The sequence below is a fragment of the Vicia villosa genome, unplaced genomic scaffold (genome assembly GCF_029867415.1).
Source record: "Vicia villosa cultivar HV-30 ecotype Madison, WI unplaced genomic scaffold, Vvil1.0 ctg.004505F_1_1, whole genome shotgun sequence".
NCBI classification, from domain to species: Eukaryota; Viridiplantae; Streptophyta; class Magnoliopsida; order Fabales; family Fabaceae; genus Vicia; species Vicia villosa.
In genome coordinates, this window is record NW_026706452.1 from 1 (window position 1) to 20,470 (window position 20,470).

Sequence of the window (20,470 nt, forward strand, 5' to 3'; positions counted from 1 at the left end):
CCTCCAAAAACATGATAAAGTCAGTCTTTTAACAGACAAATTCACCAGCTGAGTCAAAATCCCTGGAAAGGGTTAGCTTCCAAAGAAAAACAGTCTTTTTTAATCTCCAGAAGAGTTAAAACCAACAAAAACAGTTAGCCTCAACCTTGGGCTTCATACAAGGCACCCAAACAATAAAACTCCCCTGTCAAGAGTCAGCCTCAACCTTGGGCATTGTACAAGGCAGATAATAGAGTCTCCCCAGTGAGTTCTTCATCACTCAGTAGCCACAACCTCGGGCTTTGTACAAGGCAGATAAACCATATCTTTCATGTGTCAGAGATTCCTAACACTTAGGATCTTTTCCCCATATAGTCATCCATACTTAATTCATTTAAGAGTCCGCCACAACCTTGGGCTTTGTACAAGGCAGAAAATAATGTTTTCCCTAGCTAGAGTCAGCCACAACCTTGGGCTTTGTACAAGGCACATAAAATAAAGTCATTCATTCAATTATCCTCAACAGTCAGCCACAACCTTGGGCTTTGTACAAGGCACACAAATAGAGTCTCCCTAAACAGAGTCAGCCTCAATTCTGGGCTTTGTACAGAACACAAAAATACCCTGTAATTAATCCCCAGTGGAGTCATCTCCCAGAGTCAATAATATTAATTAATCAATCAAAAAGCCTCAAGCTTGGGCCTCATACAAGCCAGCTAAAGTCAAATCTTTCATACAGTAGATAGACATAGCTTATCTCCATAGAGAGATATTTTTACTACTCTACCACATTCAAACAAACAAACATTTCAATTTCAATTTCAATCAAAGTCTCCCATTTAGGACTCTGAAAGACATGCTCTGGCACATCCCCAGACTTGTACACTTTCCCTAATTTGGACGAGCATCTTTCTTTCATTTAAGAGGCATCTGACTGGCATACTTGTACACCCAAGTAAGGTCCCCCTCTTGAATGAAATGAATCCAGTTATTCTGTCACTCCTTTAAATGTTTGTGGTAGAATAGTACAAATACCTCTTTGTAGAGATGATTTCATGTCTCTTTACTGTAAACAGAGATTTAATTCCAAGCTTCAACCTTGAGCTTCAAGCAAGGCACCAAAAAAACATTAATTTCCCTAGTTAGTTCCCCGAACTACATTAAGCTCTGACTTCCACTAGGGATATGTAGGCATGAGGTTCACAAGGAATCTCAGCGAGCTAATAAAATACCAAAAATAGTCAGTCTGTCTATCTGTCTGTCTTTCTTTAAACCAATTCAATTCCTTCTCCTAACACAAAGGAGAAACTTTCCCAATCATTAGCAGCAAACACAATCACAATGACACAGAGAAGGTTCCTGTAGAGTACTACAGATATGTAGGGTGCTTAAACACTTCCCTATGTATAACCGACCCCCCGGACTCCAGAATTTCTAGTCTAGGTGTAAATCCCCACACTTAGCAAACTCCTAGGGTTTAGTTGAGATCTTTTTTCCCCTTTCCTACTCGTAGGACAAATAAGAAAGTTCGTGTGATATCGTAGGAAGAACTGAAATAAAATTCATCCCACCACGGGCGCATTCTCCTTCCAAATTTCGCGTGAAGGGTCTAGCGTGCCGTCCTCCCAAGTGAAACGGGGAGGTAAAAGAAAACGACACCACAGCGCTCCTATTTTCAAACTTCTACGGAAAAATCAAAGTTGCGTCTGGACAGACGATTGTCAGAAAGCGTTCGACAGCATTAAGGAATATCTGCTCGAACCACCCATCTTATCTCCTCCAGTGGAAGGAAGACCTTTGATAATGTACTTAACCGTCTTAGAAGACTCCATGGGTTGTGTCCTTGGACAGCAAGACGAGACGAAGAGAAAAGAGCATGCCATCTACTACCTGAGCAAGAAATTCACTGACTGTGAATCCCGCTACTCCATGCTCGAGAAGACGTGTTGTGCTTTGGCCTGGGCTGCCAAGCGTCTCCGCCAGTACATGATTCGACATACTACTTGTTTGATCTCTCATATGGATCCAATCAAGTACATCTTTGAGAAGCCTGCCTTAACCGGGAGAATTGCCCGTTGGCAGATGTTGTTATCAGAATATGACATTGAGTATCACGCACAGAAAGCCGTGAAAGGAAGCATTCTAGCTGAGCACCTGGCTCACCACCCACTCAATGGTCATGAATCAACCAGTTTTGACTTTCCGGACGAGGACGTCATGTACCTCAAGATGAAAGATTACGACGAGCCACTACCAGACGAAGGACCTGAGATAGGATCCCAGTGGGACTTAATCTTTGACGGAGCTGTCAATGCTTATGGACGAGGAATTGGGGCAATCATTGTTACACCTCAGGGTACCCATATTCCATTTACTGCCAGATTAACTTTCAAATGCACAAACAATGAGGCCGAATATGAAGCCTGCATCATGGGTCTCGAAGAAGCCATGGATCTAAGAATCAAACACTTGGATGTATATGGTGATTCTGCTTTGGTCATCAATCAAATCAAAGGAGAATGGGAAACACGCCAACCAGGGCTAATTCCTTACAAAGACTACGCAAGAAGATTGTTACCATTCTTCGACAGGGTAGATTTTCATCACATTCCTCGTGAAGAAAACAATTTGGCTGATGCATTAGCCACACTCTCTTCCATGATTAGGATAAATCATTGGAATGACATTCCTCAGATCGATGTTTTGCGCCTAGATAGGCCCGCTCATGTGTTCACAGTAGAAGCAATCATCGACGACAAACCGTGGTGTCACGACATCAAGAACTTTCTTCAAAAGCAAGAGTACCCTCTCGGGGCGTCAAAGAAAGATAGAAAGACTTTGAGAAAGTTAGCTTGTAGATTCTTCTTGAATGAAGATGTTCTGTACAAGAGAAACTTCGACATGGTTCTGCTCAGATGCGTTGACAGAAAAGAAGCAGAAATACTCATAAGAGAAATACATGAAGGTTCCTTTGGTACTCACACCAATGGACACACCATGACAAGGAAAATACTGAGAGCAGGATATTATTGGCTGACGATGGAGTCAGATTGCTACCAGTACGCAAAGAGGTGTCACAAATGCCAGATCTACGCCGATAGAATTCATGTGCCACCATCTCTTCTCAACATACTCTCTTCCCCTTGGCCTTTCTCCATGTGGGGAATCGACATGATTGGAATGATCGAACCAAAAGCATCCAACGGACATCGCTTCATCTTGGTAGCCATAGACTATTTCACCAAATGGGTTGAAGCAGCTTCATATGCAAACGTTACAAGACAAGTTGTCGTCAGGTTTATCAAGAATCACATCATCTGTCGCTACGGCATTCCTAGCAAGATAATCACTGACAATGGGTCAAATTTGAATAACAAAATGATGAAGGAGCTTTGTGAAGAATTCAAGATCGAACATCACAACTCATCTCCTTACAGACCAAAGATGAATGGAGCTGTAGAAGCAGCTAACAAAAACATCAAGAAAATCATTCAGAAGATGGTCATCACTTACAAAGATTGGCATGAAATGCTCCCGTATGCTCTTCATGGTTACCGTACATCAGTACGTACTTCGACTGGAGCAACTCCTTTCTCCCTTGTATATGGCATGGAGGCAGTCCTACCTATAGAGGTTGAGATTCCATCAATGAGAGTTTTGATGGAGGCAAAATTAACAGAAGCCGAGTGGTGTCAAAGCAGATTCGATGAATTAAACTTAATCGAAGAAAAGCGCATGACAGCTTTATGCCACGGACAGCTATATCAACAAAGAATGAAGAAAGCTTTCGACAAAAAGGTTCGACCTCGCACAATCAAAGAAGGCGACCTTGTACTCAAAAAGATTCAATCTTTTCTCACAGATTCGAGAGGGAAATGGACTCCCAATTATGACGGCCCCTACGTGGTCAAGAGAGCTTTCTCAGGAGGAGCCTTAATACTCACGACTATGGATGGAGAAGAATTCACCCGTCCTGTGAACGTCGACGCAGTCAAGAAATACTTCGCCTAAATAAACAAAAGAACAGCTCGCTAAGTTGAAAACTCGCAAAGAGCGACTTAGGCAAAAAAGAGCGTCTCGATGAATCGAAAACCCGAAAGGGCGATTCAGGCAAAAGTTAGAGACATAAAAAAATATATTAATCAATCCCGGTAGACTTAAAACCCGAAAGGGGTAGTTTACGCAAAAGTTAGGGATATGTGGCAAGTAACTGTGTTCAGGACAAACTTGATCATTCAAAATCCATAGCGGAGTATTCATCAGCAGTAGGTCATCTTCTACGAAGCACGAATACAGCGCAACTCGGAGTGGAAGGGAAAGATAACGGTTGTCACGTTTCATCGTAGCCCTTTTCCCGAAAATTACCAATTTCCAACTTTGTAAATACTCCATGGAATCAAGCATTTGGCTGATTACCATTCCATATATAATAATTTGAGCCTTGTGCTTTTCCTTTGCAATCTAGTCCTATTCAGTTTCTTGAAATGCATTTTAAGTTTAAACAGTCATTTTCTTGAAACAAATGTTTTCATAAAATAAAAATGAATTTACTTGCAAAAAATAAAGGTGAAATTTCTTTCTAAGGTTTACAGACAATAGGAAGAATGCAAACAGTTGCTCCGAGAACGGTTGAGACTCCGGGAACCAATATTTCCCCATGAGGTCGCTTTGCGAACATCTCCCGATGACGGATCTTTACTTCAATTCATATTACTTACTTCGGACAGCGGACAACTGATAACCAGATATTCCCAACAGAGTTCGAACTACAAGAAGAGGACATCTTCTGATCCACAAGAATTTCAGTCGTATCATAGGATTTTACATCCGCGACAATTCTATTCACATTCACTTTACATTTTATCATTGTCATAATATTCATGCATACATTACATCATAATTGCATAGCCGAATCAGGCTTTGATCCTGTGAATGCCCGAGTCATTGAGGCATGAACTCGAGTTTCCCCTGCAAGTTCCGGAGAAACTTTTTCCTTCGAAACAACAGTTCATACACAAGGATCTCACCAAGCAAGTCAACAAATGGTAGTCTCCCTCAAGGAGATAGTTTGTTCACTTTTGGAATTCCTCAGCCAAGATTCTCCTGCAGAGCGACACTCGACAGTCTCCTTCAGGTAAGATAGTCTGCTTCGCATTTTGGAATTCCCTACAGGTTTGGTATTTCCCCAGCAGGGTCAAGAGGTGCCACTTCTTGTCAAAGAAAAATTCAGAATCTCCCAGCAGATCGACAAATGATTCCCCAGCGGAGTCAGCGAATGATAGTCTTCGTCCAGAAGATAGTTCAGATTCCCCAACAAAGTCAGCAAATGGCAGTCTCTTTCAGCAGAAGACAGTTTGCTCACTTTCTATCATAACAGAGTCAGCAAATGGCAGTCTCTTTCAGCAGAAGACAGTTTGCTCACTTTCTTTCATAACAAAGTCAGCAAATGGCAGTCTCTTTCAGCAGAAGACAGTTTGCTCACTTTCTATCATAACAGAGTCAGCAAATGGCAGTCTCTTTCAGCAGAAGACAGTTTGCTCACTTTCCTTCATGACAAAGTCAGCAAATGGCAGTCTCTTTCAGCAGAAGACAGTTTGTTCACTTTCTTTCATGACAGGGTCGACAAATGGCAGTCTCTCCCAGTAGAAGACAGTTTGCTCCCCTAGCAATTGGCAAATGGCAGTCTTTTCCCAAGAAAAGACAGTTTGTCTGTTAAATACTCAAGAGATCGACAAATGGCAGTTTCTTCGAACAGTTTGTCTGTTTCTGGGATGTTTAACTCCCCACAGAGTCGATGAATGGAAGTTTTCCTCTTAGGAAAACAGTTCGTTGATTCCCTAGGCATCAGTTGACGAATGGCAGTTTTCACCCCGAAAACAGTTCGTCCGCCTTCAAACAAAGTCATTAGCCCCTCAAAAGATCATGAGGCCATATGACATTCTTTCAAAGACGTCAAGTCAAAAGGGAAGATGGTGAAGTTTCTTTACTACCGTCAAATGGCATCTTATCTCCAAGCGCTGATAAGAAGTTTGACGAGGAAACAAACCTTTGAAGTTTCTCTACAGCCGTCAAATGGCATCTTACCTCCAAGCGCTGGTAAGAAGTTTGATGAGGAAACAGACCTTTGGAGATTTTCTTTTTATCTGAGATATTGTCCAAACACAACTAAGGCCAGTTTCGAGATATGGACATCCGAAACGAGGGGAGGTTGTTTACCTTTCTCTAAGTATCAACACTTAGTTAAAGAAGATGGATTGCGCATCCTATACTGCCATCCATTCGCCAGAACCCACATCAAGTATTTCTGCAGGAGTTTGTCTCCTCATCCCCCGCCAAGTGCGACAACGGGATCAAGTCATGCAAAGATTTTTATCAATTACAACATCTCAGGAGCGCCCAAAATTCGGGCATTCCTCGATATTTAAGTCTCTTTTACGCCGGAAAGATCGAGATATCAATCTCTCTCCCTCCAGATAAAAGAAACTTAAATAGGGGCATCTGTCATACCCTAATTTTTGACCCCCCTGAGATGACATATCTTCAGGATTTTCATCAAGTCAAAGTAAGTACTCAGGGCAGTCTGGCATTCAATCGAGGGTGTTCAAAGACAAGAAAACTCAGGCAAAGGATCAATCAATAGAGGGATTAGTCTCTAATACAATCATAAGACTCAAAAGCTTCATTATTTCACCTATGATTGATTAGACACCCAGTCATCTAAGTACAGAATTACTCAGATCAACAGACTAGGGTTTGGAGCCTATCAAGGACTAAAATCAGGGATCACCTTTGGGAAACCCTAAAAAGCCCCAGGGAACCATTCAAAGACATCAATCATCTTCAAATAACTCATATGACAAGATCCACTGGACATTACACCTCAGTTCAAAGTCTACAGTCATCATTGTCCTCTGGTCGACAATTAGGGTTTTTGACCTAATTCACCAAGATAGTTGACTTTTAATCAGGGCATGGATCCAAAACTCAAGACATGATTCAAGAATCTCTACTACCTCAATATAATCCATTTACATCAATCATTTGAGGAGAAGATCTTGTTTCTACACAAAAGCCCAAAAAATTCACTTTGTCAGGGAAAAGTCAACTGTGAAGGATCATCATTGACTTTTAAGGTTTTTGGTCAAATAATGATTTTCAAAGATCAATATCATCAATATATGGATGTCAAAGTCATTTGACCAAAGAAATTCAAAGAAATTCATCAAGGAACAAAAAGTCGGGAATTAGGGTTTTTGAAGGCATGGTGAGAACTCAAAATTTCACCTACACAACTCAAAAAACTTCCAACATGAAAGTTGTAGATCTTGCAAAATAAAACAACATCTTACAAGGGAACTTTTTTCAAAAGATCAACCATTTATGAAGTTTTGGAAATTTTGAAGTTTAGGTCATAAACACTTAGAAATTTTTCTAAGTGTTTTAACCTAGTTTTCATCCAACTTTGGGCTCATTTTTCACAAATTTCCCAAATGATTCTGAAGAAGACATAAACTAATGATTTGAAGTAGATGTTTAGGGCTTTCCAAATTGTGTTCAACCTTCTCCAAATTCAATTTGAGCTAGGAGTTATGCTTGTTCAAAGTTGGCCTCATGAAGTAAAATTATAGGTCATGTGCAAATTGGAACTTTGCAATTTTGTGCATTTTGCTTCATGAATGGATGCTACACGACCCATAACATGTCTGAAACAATACCATGCATTCATTTTCACCATGGCATGAAGATTGAAGAAGATTCCCAAAAGCAAGAACATGTGATTATGTAATCATTACTTTTGAGAATTTATGATAAGCAATGATTCACCAATTGGAATCTTCTCCTAAGCCAATAGAAACTTGCTACATATCAGAAATGTTCCCTAAGATCCTGCAAGATCAATGGATAGGGGAAGCTAGCCCGAAAATGCATCATTGCATTTTGGAGATTCTTTGAATTTCTTCATGGCTAAGAAACCAAACCCACTACACTAAGCAAGCTCACCACAGCCAATTGATCTGCATCCATTTGCCTATAAATAGAGGCCTCATTCTCATTCAGAAAACACACCAAAGCAACAGAATTCTTGCTTTCTCTTTTCTTTCTTCATACTTAGTTTTTTCAAAGGTCCTTTGGCAAGAAGACTCGGATTCTTCAAACCAAAGCTCTCTCTTTGAAAATAAGTATTCAAACACATTGAGGGAGGCATTTGGAGGTGATCCAAACCTCTGGAACACTGCTGGGCGTGGAGAATCATCATCTCCACCTCTCATTTGGAGCACTTGCAGTTGGAGGACCACAGAACAATTCAGGAGGTTTCAAGCCAAGCCAATCATCCAGGCACACTCCTCAGGTCATAGTGAAGCTAACCAGATGGCTGCAGCTCGTCTGTAACTCCAAATTCAACAACCTCCATGTCCACTTGAAGCTCAAATCGAGGGAGGTCCATAGAACAATTCAGAAGGATTCAGGCTACAATAAGCATCCAGTTAGCATCATTGAGTCTCAGGGAAGCTATTGAGATCATTCATTCAAGCCCAGGTGGTCTCTATCATCCTCACGACCTCCATTTTCAGAGGTAAGTTTCTGAACCTCACTTCTCTAATTTAAGTACTCTTTGTGAAATAGCTCGATTCTATCTTGTTCAGCATCATTAGAGGATTGAAAACCCTCTATCATCATCCATTTATCTTTCAGTATAGTCATTTAATTTGATTTTGAAATTTTAGGGTTCTTCACGATTTCTGGTAAATTAGTTAGATGTAGTTAATATTAATTCATGTTAGTTACATATTTAGAATCGTGAGTGAATTTAGAGCAAGTTTCATGTTTACATCATTACAAATGGTTGAGAGTTGAGAGAGTTCAGAAATTTGAATTGATGGAGCTTGAGGTTGAAGACGAAGATGGAGGGTGGCGCCATTTTTCAAATCTCTGAGCGAAGTTTGTTTTATTTTTAATGATAGGCGTTTCCTTAACGAATGAATAACTTGCCCTAGTGGCCACACATGCGCTCTTAGTCTCCTCATGCCCAAGGTCTGGGGTTCGAATCCCCCTCGCCTCAGACCTTTTGATTTTATTTTCTTTTTTCCACTCTATGCACTAGACAACACACATATTGCAATGAAATGCCCTCTATAACACCATGCGCGCGTTGGCTGGTTGGTGTGTGTTTTGATTGTTGGCTTCAAGGGCGTGGGTTCAAACCATGGTGAGGCCAAAATATTTTTTTATCACTTTTCCTTTTCATTTTCTTCACAACTTCACATAATTAATTCACTTATCAAATTAAATCATTTTCACTTCATTTTTCACACACTTTTTATTTAACATATCTATTTTGTGAATAATCAAAAAAATCATAAAAAATATTATTTATTTCATGTATTTTTATTAGGTTTAAAATAGTATGTTTTAGGTGTTTTCTTAAATACTTTAATACATATTTTCACTTTGTTTTAACCTAAATCATTTTGTAAATAAAGTTTATGATAAAACCCTAATTGTTTAGGTCTTAATTAAGTAAAAAATCTTTATTTTTACTTTAATTAAGTTGAATTTTGTCAATTCTCAAAACTGTTTTCAATCTCCGAATAAATCAAATGATTAGGGTTTTCAAACAACAAAACCTTGTATCATTCAAAATCATTTTCAATTGCTTTTACACCAGTACTGTAAAGTACTGGGCCTCTAATAGAGTGTAAGTCCCAAAAACCTTCTCTTCTTAGCTTGTTTTCAAAACTGTATTTTCAAAATCTTCTTTCTGTTTTCAAAACATTCTTCTGGTATTTGAAGGGCATTATTCTCGGTGAAACTCTTCAGATACCTATGTGACCTTTGTCCATCTTCACTTCTTCTGTTTTCAAAAACCATTAACTGTTTATCATATATTCAACTGTCATCAACAAAACAACAAAAATTACCGTTGAGGCTCTGTACATACTTCTTCAATGGCCTCCACTCCATCCAGGTTAGGCTTTACAAGCTTTCAATTTACAGTCTTTATTTAAATTATTGTCAAATATAAATTGTGCATATATTAGTTTAGAACTACGTTTGAGTATAAACCTTAGGACAGTTAAACTATATATATATATTATAGGAATATGGCCTAGGATTGAGAATGTCTTCCCGGTGAAGGCTCTTTCCTAATTAGAGATTTGTAGTTCAAACCCCCAAGATGAATTATTCCCGGTGAAACATCTTGGCAAAAACCTTAGAATCCAAAATAATAGGATACATCCACCCAAAGAGGAATGATTCCCGGTGAAACCTCTTACCCATTTGCTTAGAGCCAAAATAAGTTCAAAACCACATAGCTTTCTCTTGTGCTATAACAAGGACCCTCGATTAGCCTCCTCTTGGGCTTTGTACAAGGACCCACAGGCTTCTTAAAAGCATTTCCAGCTTCCTCTTGAGCTTGTATACAAGGACCCATCAGGTTTCTTATAAACATAGGAACAGGTCTTTAGTCACCTTTTAGCCTACCCTGGTGAGTTTCTTCCAATTTAAACCAGACTTTAAACAAGCTAAGTTTGTCTCAGTTTTACATTGAGTACACCTTTTGGAATGAGAGACATGGACAGTCTCTGTCACCCTTATCTTCATCAATCTTCCTTAGCAGAGTCTAGGATCTATGTTTATTTTCTCCTCAGCATGTGTTAGCCTTCATCTTGGGCTTTAAACAAGAAGTCTCCATTAGATAATCTTTCTGCCATCCATTTTTCAATCATAAAAATCCCTGGAAAGGGTTAGCTTCCACACATTCCTTCATTTTAACAAATTCCCTGGAAAGGGTTAGCTTCCACACATTCTTTCATTTTCAATAAAACCCCTGGAAAGGGTTAGCCTCCAAAGTCAATTAATAAAAATGTCAAAAAATAAAGATTCATTTCTCTTAGGAGATAATTTCCCCAAAAGAGTCAAAACCCCTGGAAAGGGTCAGCCTCCAAAAAACATGATAAAGTCAGTCTTTTAACAGACAAATTCACCAGCTGAGTCAAAATCCCTGGAAAGGGTTAGCTTCCAAAGAAAAACAGTCTTTTAATAAATAAAACCTCCTCAGTAGAGTCAAAACCAACAAAAACAGTTAGCCTCAACCTTGGGCTTCATACAAGGCACCCAAACAATAAAACTCCCCTGTCAAGAGTCAGCCTCAACCTTGGGCATTGTACAAGGCAGATATTAGAGTCTCCCCAGTGAGTTCTTCATCATTCAGTAGCCACAACCTTGGGCTTTGTACAAGGCAGATAAACCATATTTTCATGTGTCAAAGATTCCTAACACCTAGGATCTTTTCCCCATAAGAGTCATCCATACTCAGTTTATTTAAGAGTCTGCCACAACCTTGGGCTTTGTACAAGGCATAAAATAATGTTTTCCCTAGCTAGAGTCAGCCACAACCTTGGGCTTTGTACAAGTCACATAAAATAGAGTCATTCATAGTCTCAAAAATTCAGTTATCCTCAGCAGTTAGCCACAACCTTGGGCTTTGTACAAGGCACACAAATAGAGTCTCCCTAAATAGAGTCAGCCTCAATTCTGGGCTTTGTACAGAACACAAAAATACCCTGTAATTAATCCCCAGTGGAGTCATCTCCAGAGTCAATAATATTAATAAATCAATCAAAAAGCCTCAAGCTTGGGCCTCATACAAGCCAGCTAAAGTCAAATCTTTCATATAGTAAATAGACATAGCTTATCTCTATAGAGAGATATTTTTACTACTCTACCACATTCAAACAAACAAACATTTCAATTTCAATTTCATTCAAAGTCTCCCATTTAGGACTCTGAAAGACATGCTCTGGCACATCCCCAGACTTGTACACTTTCCCTAATTTGGATGAGCATCTTTCTTTCATTTTAGAGGCACGATGGCTGTCATACTTGATCAACCAAGTAGACTCCCCTCTTAATGAAACATCATTTTTTTAGCTTTTCTGTCACTTTTGAATGTTTGTGGTAGAATAGTACAAATACCTCTCTGTAAAGATGATTTCATGTCTCTTTACTGTAAACAGAGATTTAATTCCAAGCTTCAACCTTGAGCTTTAAGCAAGGCACCAAAAACATTTAATTTCCCTAGTTAGTTCCCCGAACTACATTAAGCTCTGACTTCCACTAGGGATATGTAGGCATGAGGTTCACAAGGAATCTCAGCGAGCTAATAAAATACCAAAAATAGTCAGTCTGTCTATCTGTCTGTCTTTCTTTAATCAATTCAATTCTCTCTCCTAACACAAAGGAGAAACTTTCCCAATCATTAGCAGCAAACACAATCACAATGACACAGAGAAGGTTCCTGTAGAGTACTACAGATATGTAGGGTGTTTAAACACTTCCCTATGTATAACCGACCTCCCGGACTCCAGAATTTCTAGTCTAGGTGAAATCCCCACACTTAGCAAACTCCTAGGGTTTAGTTGAGATCTTTTTTCCCCTTTCCTACTCGTAGGACAAATAAGAAAGTTCGTGTGATATCGTAGGAAGAACTGAAACAAAATTCATCCCACCACGGGCGCATTCTCCTTCCAAATTTCGCGTGAAGGGTTTAGCGTGCCGTCCTCCCAAGTGAAACGGGGAGGTAAAAGAAAACGACACCACAACACTGTCCCACTGGGTGTGCGAATTTGTTTATGGTGATTTCCGGTAAACAACCGCTAGTCTTCCAAACTATAGAATATACTTTGGTTACTCGCAGGATCGACTAGATTAATCCTAGGACATAGTCAAAAAGTTTGTCATTTGTGATGAATCGGTTCATATTGGTTGGTTATTTGGTCTTCGATGTATAAGAACTAAATAGACAAAACGTAAAGACTAACAATCACCTTGTTATACACGTAAATATAATTCTGGCGAAAGTTGGAGCAAAGATAAACTTGCTAGAAACTTAGAATACAAGAATGTAAATTGCAGAAAGTAAATACTTCGAAGTAAGTTAAAATGAAAGATAAAATTGCAGGAATGTAAATGGCTGGAATGTAACGAAAGATAGAAAAATATTGAAAAGATACTTGCATAAAGATGAATACAAACGTATTTAAAATGGTGGTGTCATACGTACATTTCTCAGTGAACTCGTTCTCTTAACGCTTGATACTTGAGTAATTTGTGAGTGATTTGTACAAAATGAACACACGGAATCCTAACATTAAGACCCTTATTTATACTAATTTCGACCCTAACGGTCCTACACTAATGAAATGCCACGTTGCTCACATGCATACGCTTCGAATCCCTGGGGCGCCATCTGTCCTTGTTCGGTTACACAGACTATTTCGAAATTCAAATCCACCCGCCTGAATCCTCTTTCGATACGTGGTAACGCGATCAAAACCGAGAATGCTACGAAAACACGCCGAGCTTCAGTACCCTTCGCATTTCGCAAAAACGCTTAAGTCTTAAAGACATTTCACTTCGATTTAGCTCCAATACTTATTATCTTTATTTCAACTTAAACAACATCCTGGAATCATGGCCATCAGTAGCCATTTTATTCTCAGAAATGGTCATTAGTAACCATTTTTCTTCGAACTCTAATCCTTCAAAGAATATTTTCTTCAAACGGAATCTCCAGCCAACAGGCCCATGCCAAGGCGTTGATGATGTTCTTAAAAGATGCGCATGTACCACAAGAGATTTCTGTCAACCAATTCGAGAATTGTATTGCGAGCCTGACAACAGACAATTATCTTGGGTTCTCTGATGATGAGTTAATTCCCGCTAGAAAGAATCACAATAAGGCCCTTACATCTCCATTGAATGCAGGGGCACCACTCTGACCCATGTACTAGTTGATAATGGTTCATCTCTGAACGTACTACCCAAGATGGTGTTGGACAAACTCAACCCTGAAGGGATTGTGCTGAAACCTAGCGGCGTGATAGTAAAAGCTTTTGATGGCTCAAAGAGTACGGTATACGGAGAAGTGGAGCTTCCAATCAGGGTAGGTTCTCAGACTTTTGACACTATGTTCTATGTGATGGACATCCATCCTGCTTATTCATGCTTGGGTGCCCATGGATACATGGGGCAAGTGATGTGACTTCAACTCTGCATCAGAAGCTAAAATATCCGGTGAAAGGAAAAATTGTCACTGTGCACGGAGAGGAAGAATATGTGGTAAGCTACGTGAATGAGTCTCGGTATGTTGAAGTGGATGGCAAATTTATTGAAACTCCTTGCCAAACATTTGAATTGATTCCTCAGGCTGTCTCCGCTGCTAAACATGTTCCTACTATTCCTAAAGTCACAAGAATTCCTCCAACAATGGCTTCTTTGAAGGATGCTAAGGCTGTGGTCGAGGAAGGTGGTTGCACTATTTGGGGCCAACTTATCGATGTTCCTTACAAATCCGACAAGCGTGGTTTAGGATGTACTATTGGGAATCAGAAGGATAATTATCCCACTCGCCCTGGTGGTTTAATATCTCATTTCATCAGCAAAGGAGTCAACGCCTTAGAAGATGGTGAGAGCGACTGCAACTTGGACAAATGGATCTTCCCTACACCTGACAAAGGACTGGACAACTGGAAGACTGAAGACATTGTCTCTATCTCCTATAGTCAGGAGTAATTGCCATTTCTAGTTTTTGGTTTTTTTTCCTTTATGCTTTCCCAGTTTTATTTTCTGTATTTCAATAAACAATAAACTTTAAATTCGTGTGTCTTGCCCGGGGCACAACGGTCCATTTGTTAGGGCTTGTCAATTCATAAGCATATTTTCATTCAATAAAGCATTGGACGTTTTGTATTTTAAATTTTCTCTTCCTCTTTTACTTTTCTTTATTTTTAAAATAGCTATGTGTTCTTACACACCCACATAATACACTGCAGATCCATATCCACTCTGGATCCCATTGATAACAACTCTGCTATTGTCAATTATGACTTTAAAAATCCAATCTACCAAGCAGAGGACGAAGGTGAAGTAGATTGTGAGGTTCCTAGAGAACTTGCTAGATTTCTAGAGCAAGAAGAAAAAACTATACAGCCGCATGAAGAGCCATTTGAGGTTATGAATATAGGTACTAACGAAGAAAAGAAAGAAGTCAAGATAGGGGATGAATTAGAAGATGTTGTCAAGTAGAGATTGATCCAGATGCTGCGAGATTATGTTGAGATATTCGCTTGGTCTTACAAGGACATGCCTAGTCTTGATACTAATATTGTGGTCCACCGTCTACCTATTAAAGAGAACAGTCCTCCGGTTTAATAGAAGTTACGAAGAAGCAGGCCCGACATGGCTCAAAAGATCAAAGAAGAGGTTGAGAAACAGTTCAATGCCGGTTTCCTGAAGGTTGTGAGCTATCCACCATGGATTGCTAATATAGTGCCAGTACCTAAAAAAGATGGAAAGGTCAGAATGTGCGTAGACTACAGAGATTTGAATCGGGCAAGCCCCAAAGATGATTTTCCCTACCACATATTGATATCCTAGTTGATAGTACTGCGTAGTGCAAAGTGTTTTCCTTCATGGATGGTTTCTCAGGTTGTAACCAAATTAAGATGGCACCCGAAGATATGGAAAAGACAACCTTTACTACTCCTTGGGGCACTTTCTGTTACAAAGTCATGTCATTTTGGTTGAAGAATGCAGGAGCAACATACCAGCGTGCAATGGTAGCCCTATTCCATGATATGATTCACAAAGAAATCGAGGTATATGTTGATGATATGATTACAAAATCTAATACCGAAGAAGAACATCTTGTCCACCTACAAAAGTTGTTTGATAGGTTGAAGAAGTATAAGCTAAGGCTGAATCCGAACAAATGTACCTTTGGTGTGAGGTATGGTAAGCTACTGGGTTTCATTGTTAGTAGAAAAGGTATTGAAGTCGACCCTGCAAAGGTAAAATCCATCAAGAGATGCCGACGCCACGGAATGAAAATGAAGTCAGAGGATTCTTAGGACGTTTGAATTACATTGCCAGGTTCATTTCCCATCTGACCGCTACTTTTGAGCCAATCTTCAAATTACTGAGGAAATATCAAGCATTGAAATGGAATGACCAATGTCAAGAAGCCTTTGACAAGATCAAAAAGTACCTTCAGGAACCTCCGATTATGATACCACCAGTTGAAGGAAGACCTCCAATCATGTACCTAACAGTATTGGAGAATTCAATGGGGTGCATACTGGGGCAGCATGATGAGTTTGGTCGAAAAGAGCATGCAATATACTACCTTAGCAAAAAGTTTACCGACTGTGAAACAAGATACTCACTGCTCGAGAAAACTTGCTGCGCTTTGGCATGGGCTGCTCGCCGACTAAGACAGTATATGTTGAACCATACCACTTTGTTGATCTCTAAAATGGATCCTATCAAGTACGTGTTTGAGAAACCCGCCCTCTCCGGACGAATAGCAAGATGGCAGATGATATTAACAGAATATGAAATTCAATACACAACACAAAAAGCAATCAAAGGAAGTGTGGTGGCAGACCACTTAGCTCAGCAAGCTGTAGATGACTATCAATCTATGAGTTTTGAATTTCAAAATGAGGATGTTATGCTTGTTACTGATTATGAATAACCTGGTCTGGATGAAGGACCTGAACCAGGATCTCAATGGACCATGGTTTTTGACGGAGCTTCGAATGCACTCGGAAATGGTATTGGAGCTGTGATTATTTCTCTAGCAGGTGGGCATACGCCATTTACAGCAAGACTATGTTTTGATTGTACTAACAATATGGCTGAATATGAGGCATGTATCCTGGGTCTCAGAGCTGCTATTGACTTAAGAATCAAGTTCTTGGAAGTATATGGGGATTCAGCCTTAGTGATTAGTCAGATCAAAGGAGAATGGGACACGAAGCATCCTAATCTCATGCTTTACAAGGATTTGGTGTTGTCTTTGATTCCTTACTTCGAAGAGATTACTTTTGAACACATTCCCCGAGAAGAGAATCAACTGGCAGACGCATTAGCTACTATGTCATCTATGTTCAAGGTCAGATGGGACAATGAGGCTCCTATAGTCATTATTGAAAGACATGATGAACCAACATACTGTTGCGAGATAGCTACTGAAGAGGTAGATGAGAAAACTTGGTTCTATGAAGTAAAAAGATATCTCGAAGCTCAGGAATACCCTGAAGGGGCATCTATCAACGACAAGAAGTTCTTAAGAAGGTTTGCGTCCAAGTTCTTCCTGAGCAATGGAACCCTGTACAAATGCAATCATGATTCAACTCTGCTTCGTTGTGTGAACAAGAAGGAAGCAAAAGAGATTATGGAAGATATGCACGACGGTATCTTTGGAACTCATTCTAGTGGACACACTATGGCTAAAAAGATTCTGAGAGCGGGTCACTACTGGTCCACTATGGAAACTGACTGCCATCAGCATTCCAAGACTTGTCACAAGTGCCAAATCTACGCTGTCAAAATACATGTACCTCCAGCTCCACTGAATGTCCTGACTGCTCCTTGGCCTTTTGCAATGTGGGGCATTGATATGATCGGGGAAATCAAACCTACAGCTTCCAATGGACATCGTTTCATCCTCGTGGCCATTGATTACTTCACCAAATGGGTAGAATCTGCTTCAGTTTCTTCTGTAACCAAGAATGTGGTGGACCGATTCATTAAGCATAACCTGATTTGTCGGTATGGCATCCCTGAAAGGATTATCACAGACAATGGTACCAACCTGAACAGCAAGATGATTACTGAACTCTGCACGCAGTTCAAGATCAAGCACCACAATTCTTCTCCTTATAGACCAAAGATGAATGGCGCGGTAGAAGCCGCCAACAAGAACATAAAGAAGACAGTGCAGAAGATGACAGCGACTTATAAGGATTGGCATGAAATGCTACCATTTGCTCTTCATGGCTACCGCACTTCAGCACGTACTTCAACCGGGGCAACCCCGTTCTCACTAGTCTATGGCATGGAAGCAGTATTACCGATTGAAGTTCAGATTTCATCTCTAAGAATCGTGAAGGATGCAAAGTTAGATGAAGATGAATGGATCCAGACTCGACTAGACCAGATAAACCTAATTGAGGAGAAGAGGCTCGTGGATGTTTGTCAGGGGCAGTTGTATCAGAAGCGTATGATCAAGGCATTCAACAAAAGAGTCAAGCAACAAGCATACCAGACTAGTGACTTGGTAATAAAGCGAATCATTCTACCACAAGGTGATCCTAGGGGCAAGTGGACTCCCACATATGAGGGACCATTTGTAATCAAGAAGATATTCTCTAGAGGAGCTATGATACTCACTACTATGGACGGCGAAGACTTTCCACCCCCGATGAATGCAGACATAGTCAAAAAATACTACGCATAAATAAGACCCACTCGGTCGAAGTATCTAGGCAAAAGTAAGGGCATCCTGGCGAACCAAAAGGGTTCGAGCAAAAGTTAGAGATATATATAAAAAATGTACACCCGGCAAGTTGAAAACCCGAAAGGGTGACTTGGGCAAAAAAGGGTATCCTGGTGTCATACCCCAATTTTTGACCCTAAGATCATACATCATTTGCATATCAATCATCAATCAAGAAGTTTCGACTTAGAACTCTACTTGTGAAGTTGTGCTCAATTCATCTGCGAGAGGAATCATCAAGCACCAATTTTTTTTTTGTATATGTTGTTTAACTAACCAAAATACCAAAAATATTGCCTTGTGCTTTTGTATGTTTGTGTTTTGTAGGTACCAAGTCAAAATATCCATCAAAAAGGGCATTTTTCAACAATTTCACTGTGCAAATCGATTTGCACAAGGTGTAAATCGATTTACACAACTGATTCTGCCCAGATTTTGCTTCTGCCATCAGTGCAAATCAATTTACATAATGTGCAAATCGACTTACATAACTGTTTTTGCCCCAGATTTTGCCTTTTTCAGCAATGTAAATAGATTTGCATAAAGTGTAAATCGATTACAACAGTGCGAATTTGGAAAAATGAAGGCAAATTTCAGCTTTTGAAAGTGTTTGTTAGAACAAGATTTGTTCTGATCAATATTCTTAGTTTTGATGATAACAAGGATATGAATTTTGTGTGAGATAATGTGGTACTCTAATACATTGCAATTTCCCTTTCAGGAAATATATAAAGAGTATGCAAAAATTAGCGCTCAGAAGCTTTGTCTCAGAAGGTTCAGCATGCAACATCAGAACATGGTCTGGCAAGACATCAGAAGATGGTCAAAGCAGAATCAGAACATGGGTCTATGGAAGCATCAGAAGAACTTGAGTTCAGAAGCAGAAGCACTGAAGTTCTCATGGTATCACGCTCATAAGCACTTCAAGGTCAGAAGACAAGAAGATGCTATGCACCAAGCTGTTTGACTCTGATGATATTCAAACATTGTATACACAAACATCAGATCAGAAGAAAGTACAGGTGGCAGGCTACGCTGACTGACAAAAGGAACGTTGGAAGCTATTAAAGGCAACGTCAGTAGACACAGCGTGAACAAGGCTCGAGGTAGTTGACAAAAGCGTGAAACATTAAATGCAATGTTGTACGGAATACGCCAAGCATTAAATGCTCCCAACGGTCATCTTCTCAAGTGCCTATAAATATGAAGTTCTGATGAGAAGCAAGGTTAACAATTCTGAACGAACTTATTCTGAAAAACTTGCTGAAACGCTGTTCAACTCAAAGCTCAGAAACTTCATCTTCATCAAAGCTCACTACATTGCTGTTGTAATATATTAGTGAGATTAAGCTTAAACGTTAAGAGAAATATCACTGTTGTGATTATAGCTTTTCAGAAGCATTTGTAATACTCTTAGAATTGATTACATTAATTTGTAAGTAACTAGAGTTATCAAGTGTTGATCAGGATACTCTAGGAAGTCTTAGCTTGTGTCTAAGCAATTGTAATTAGAGTGATCACGTGGTGGTCAGGATACTCTAAGAAAGTCTTAGCTTGTGTCTAAGCATTTGTTCCTAGAGTGATCAGGTTGTGATCAGGATACTCTAGAAGACTTAGTCGTGGGCTAAGTGGAAAACCATTGTAATCTGTTGCGATTAGTGGATTAAATCCTCAGGTGAGGTAAATCACTCCGTGGGGGTGGACTGGAGTAGTTTAGTTAACAATGAACCATGATAAAAATAACTGTGCAAATTGTTTTTTATCGTTCAAGTTTTTAAACTACACTTATTCAAACCCCCCCCCTTTCTAAGTGTTTTTCTATCCTTCAATTGGCATCAGAGCGCCGGTTCTAAGGTGCAAGCACTTAACCGTGTTTAGAAAAGATTCAGGAAGAGAAAAACGCTTTAGTAAAAGATGGCTGGTGAAATTCCAACAGATCCACCTGCATCTACATCTGGCTCTGCTGAGCAATACAATGGTAACAATGGTTATACTAGACCACCAGTATTTGATGGTGAAAACTTTGAATACTGGAAAGATAAACTGGAAAATTACTTTCTTGGTCTAGATGGTGAATTATGGGATCTTCTGATGGATGGTTACACACATCCAGTGAAAGCCAGTGGCGTAAGTGTAGCAACCTGC